Consider the following 5,542-nt stretch of genomic DNA (forward strand, 5'->3'; position numbering starts at 1 on the left):
CGCACACGAGTACGATGCATAGCTAGCAGGGTTTGGGAGCGGTCGATCGGCGACACAAGCCAGCGGAAACAATTAAGCAAAATTTTGGAGTCCTGTTTACATTGGAAGATGTTTCTCAGAAAGAGTAAATCGTGCTGAACTCTTCGTGCTGTTGGGAGTTCCGATTTTGAAATGAGGCAGGAGGTTGTTACATTAGGTGTTATTCTCCATAGAAACGCGGGCATTGAGGAGCAAAGAAGAAAGCCCCTTTTTAAATTATCCTTGATTGGCGCAAGGTGAAGTTAATTCATGACGTGGCTGCTTCATTTACGACGCGGTAATTGTGACGTTATGGCATCAAATCCATGTGTGATATTATTCCGGCCTGTAAGATCTGGGGAAAGAATGTGATCATGCAATGCCGAAGTAGACAAGGCGTGATATTCTGTTTATCTATGTATTTGATCTAGTACGCTGTAAATAGCACCATCATGCATCAGCCCACACAACGAAATCATAGGCTGTTCGCATTATGGTAATGTAGAAAGATCCAAATCCCAGCTATAATTCTATATAGAGCAGTCAAGACATTCAAAATGTGGGAAGACGTGCTTTCGTAATTAAACTGCGAGGATGCACTTTTATATGTATCGGCGGTGTTTTTGTCTTGTACAATTTATCGTACCACGCACAGTTTCGCAGAACTTCTCGTACCGGCCGCCTGGTTGCGCTAGTGTAGCCAATGTCCACACTTGACGCGTAACGATAAGAAAAAAGCTGTTGCCCGGAGAATGTGTGAGTAGGCTATCAAATAAAAAACTTACGCTGCACTCGATCGACCCTTACTGTGTGGGCATTTGCCGCCCCCATCCAGGCCATGTTCCAATATTCTAAAACCGATCGCACGCCAGCAAAATACGCTGTCATCACTGCACTTCGCTTTAATTTTTACTGGCTGGCAGACTTAAAAGGACCGAATGAGGGCAAGTGCTCGATTTCCCTTCCTGGCCATGCCAGGGACATGTGGAGCAAAGCTTAGTTTGGTATCCAGCGTAACGTTAAGGTCCATAATTTTGCACACATGCTCAAGTTAAGATCTTTCGATGACATACTTGGTCTGGACGGAAGTACGCCCGAGGGTTATCGTAAACGTTTTAAATTTTACAAGGTTGAGGTTCAGTCCCCACCTGACCAACCTGGCTACCAGATGTACCAGATGCTCAAGGTCATTCTGCAGCAGCTGACCGTCAGCTGGGGACATAATTTGGCGAAAAATTGCTGTGTCATCGGCGTATGGAAGACAGCCGGATTCGATAACGCACGGAAGATCATTAAAAGGAGGGTTCCACACTTATGCGGAGTTTTGCCCTGAAATAGCCGCATTGAAGAACTTTCGGCGTGGTTCAAAACCTTGCCTTTCTTAAGACCTAAACCCCTCTAGTTGCTGAGCTACACGCCCGCAAAAATGGAAAAAGATATATCGTGAAGAGTATTTCAAACCCACCCTGGCATTTATGACATCATAGTACCGTCATTTAAATCCTTCCATTTTATAAGCCATGCGGCGATCAAGGGTAACAAAAACATAACTGTCGAGGCGTTCATATTTGGTGTTCGTGAGCGCCATTTCCAGACATAACGAACGTCAATCGGCTCTCAGTCAATGTTTTCAAGGTGTAATGACGTAACCAAACCATGACGCATTGAGGAGCGTATTAACTACGCAGAGAATAGTGCTGCCTAGAACAGACTTTTCCATTTGTACACCAATATCTATAAGTGAGAATGCTTTACTATATTTTCAATATCGTCGGATCTGAAACATTTTCTTTCATGCACAGTGAGCAAAGGAGGGGAGTCAAAACGGATCCTTCCGGGAATGCGGAGATCACCAGTTTCCATTCGGAAGTTTTTTCGTAACTTGTTAAGTGCATTTGCGAAGAACATTATTTACATAGGTGAGACAGTAGTACTAGCCTTATTTCTCGGAGATAATCCAGGAGAATGGAGAGATAGGTGGGTTGATATTTCGGCAACATGCCTCCATCGAAACAATAGGCAATAAAAGAAAAAAGAAGAACGATAATGAACAAAACATTTTATGGTAAAATGGTCCATCCTGAAGCCTAAGTGCCCGGGTGGCAATATATGTCATTTATGTAGTATGGATTTTAAGGGGTTTGCAGACAAAAAAACGTGGGCTACGAAAAAGTGCAAAATGTGTGAAAAAACATGCGAGGGACACAACAGCCTATGTCGCGGAGCCTATGCGCCATTTTCGTTTGAGATATAATGAGGGCATGTTAGACGCCAAAAACCAAACAGGGAGCATGCCTTTCGGGGACAATTTTTTTGGCTAAGGACGCTCAGCATGAAATCTAGGGCGATATGAACCCTATGCCCCTTATAGGGCTAAAAGCCATCTACAGAGTACAGGATCACCCAGAGGGGGGAAATAAGTAAATTTAATGTTATAAGAAGTCGGCGACCAAATCTTAACGCACCGCGCTCATCACGGCCGATTATGCGAACGTGATATACACCTTGTTGTGCGATGTGTGGCAGATTAAAATAGTTTACATGTGTAAGTGACGCCCGACGCGTGATGTGCGATGCCTGTTCAACTGAAATCGCTTGCATGTTTAATTGATGCGTGATATATGATGCCTGTTACTTCAACTCGCCTGCATGTTTTAATGAAGCGTGATGCGTGATGCCTGTTTACTTGAATTCGCCTGCATGTACACGTTTTTTCGCGTATTCTTATTCCTAGATATGCATTGTATCGTAGTAGTGGCGGGCAATCACTTTTTGTTTAATCTCCTGAATGTTAATGCCCTGCAAAATTATGACTTTCTGTTTAAAAAACCTGAAACACCGAGTAGGATCATTGGCAGGCAATGTTGAATTCACTTGCATCAAGGTTGCGGGGAGGACCACAAAATGTTGTAGCGGATAGGTATCTAAACACGCCCCTTGAGCTACTCATTTTTGATATTGAGATTGGATCGAATGTCTTCTACTTGTATGCAACTTAGATGACATTTACTATCTGCACTCCCGTTTGTGATTGTCATGATATTGTCATCGACCTTGTGTGCTTGCCCCTCTTTCTGTGAAGTTTGTGGTTTCTTTAGTGATAGACCGCCTCTATTCAGCCCACCGATCTCTACACTCCTTGGGAACAGCAAAGTGTTCAATAGTCTCTAGGACAAGGGTCCCTTTGCCCCCCCCCCATCCCCCTCCCAACTCCTGGCGCACCAGATGGCCTCTCTTACCCAGTGATGTGCCAATTAAGTCGCGACGATGCAGTGACTAATGGCTGCATTCATTCAAATTTGCCTTCATGTGCTGGAGTGCCTTGCTCAAATATGTGTAACTGTGCTGCTCACATCATGGTATAAGGAAGCAACATACCAAGTGAAAGGGGGGGGGGGCATAGGCTAACCCCAGATTAAAGCAGACAGGTCAATGCCCATCTCCACTTTGTCAAGTTCCCATGCATGCAATTTCACCTAATGCAATGACAACATGCTAAGGCTGTGAATGCTCCCTAATCGTTAGATTGTTGTATGCGTTTCTGTGTTCAACTAACACATATTCGGCATGTAAACTAAACATGCAGTGTAACGACCTGCAGATATACTGGTAAGTGTCAACGTAACTCTGATGATTATATGAATGAAATCAATGCACTCCATTATTGGTGTGCTGTCTCTGGCTGCAGATGACAGCCCGCATCAGGTCCATTAACTGGCAGCGACAACAAGCTCATGCAAACTGCTTGAAACTTCACATGTTGGCATTGCAGTGAGCAAAATATTGTTTTTTCTGTTTCATGTTAGCTTTTCTTCTCAAAAACATAGCCTTGCCTCCGCCGTTTACTTGTGTTCAAAAAGCTTGTGAAAGCAGAGGTAGGATACCATTTGCCATGCAACGCAATCAGGGCAGATCTCTGGCATTTTCAGTAAAGGTGGTGAAGGTTGTATTTTGTCCGGTAACCGTATCATCAGGGAGGTATGCGCCATGCATTGGTGGCGGGTTGCTAGTAGGCTACCTACATGACCATCCTAAGATGCAATGTCCTCTCAGGCACCTGTAAAACGGCGCATGGCTTCGAGCGGCCACCGCCGGCGCTAACCATGACGGCACCTCTTAGGTGTCCCATGGTGCCAAGTAGGTACAACTTTTGTTTCTCGGCACCACCCGCCAAGCGTCGCTGTCAACCCGCCGTTGACGCCTCCGTGCGGCACATGCCGTCCGTGAAATAGCAGCTGTTCGCAGTGCCGGTTTTGGTGGTGCGGCTGCATTGAGGGTATAAATTGGCAAAGGATAGATCCGAGTTGACATTTCGGCTAGAAAGGGTGAAGGTGAACAAAAGGCATAAGTTTTTGACAGGTTTGCAGTTGTAGAAAAAAACTCAGAATTTTCGCCGCAGTGGAGCCCCTCACTCCTAGAACGTGATGACGAACAGATGCATACGTACACCAATACCAGGGGGCTCGCGTTGCTTCGAGTGAAGACATGCTGACTGCATATGCCATGACAGTTCAGTCAGTTGTAGGGGATAGTATATTTCCGCATGGCATCACAATTCAAAGAACCATTTCCCCTCATTTTGTTGCAATACTTAGCCATTGTGATAATAAGTGGAAAACCCATTCAAAGTATGCATTTGTTTTTTTCACATCAAAATTTGCCGTGCTACAATTACTTTGTTCAGGCATTTCAGAGTCCTCAAGGCATAACTCACTGCTAAGGCGGACAAAACAACAACCATGATGCACAAGCGCCTACCGATGCAGTACTATTTTGTTCAGATCTGGCATGTGTTTCAGTACCTGACATGCAGCAGTATGGATTTTACCAATGAGCGACGTTATACACTTACTTTATTTCTGCACGACACAATCATGAATATTTTTAGCTTTCCTACGCACTCGGAATTGATTCATACCTTTTCCAACCAGTCAAAAAACGCAGAAGTTTCGCACGCTGAGCTACACCTTCATGGGTACCTTTGACCACTACCTACCGCTCGGGAGACATTTGTTTTTAAATATCGATGTTAAAATGTTATTGCGATACAAAACAACAAATTACACGCATAAGACACTTGTTGAACATAATTTGTAATAGCAAAAGTTATTTGTCGTTCTCAGTGAGGATAACCGATAATCGTAAACATAAAAAATGTTTGTGTGCAGGATGATAGCATCTGGCACTCCTGAAAAGCAGCGGCTAATTTTGAGTTTAGAAAAGCCGTTGCCTAGATAAGAGAGAAGTATTACCCTTATTCCTCCGAAAAACGAGGAGAATAGATATATAGTTAGGTTGATAATTCGGCAATATGCTTTTCTCGAAACAATAGCTGAAGTGAATTCAAAATTGCCTGCCGATGATCCTACTTGATTTTTTCAGGTTTTTTTAGAGAGCAAGTCACAGTTTTTTTCTTGACACCAACATTCCGGGTATTAAACAAAGAGCGATCGCCATCCATTACCAAGATACAGTGCCTTTCTAAGAGTTAGAATCCCGGACATACGTGTGCATGCATTCAAGT

The sequence above is a fragment of the Pollicipes pollicipes genome, unplaced genomic scaffold (assembly GCF_011947565.3).
Source record: "Pollicipes pollicipes isolate AB1234 unplaced genomic scaffold, Ppol_2.1 Scaffold_6138;HRSCAF=7277_pilon_pilon_pilon, whole genome shotgun sequence".
NCBI lineage: Eukaryota > Metazoa > Arthropoda > Thecostraca > Pollicipedomorpha > Pollicipedidae > Pollicipes > Pollicipes pollicipes.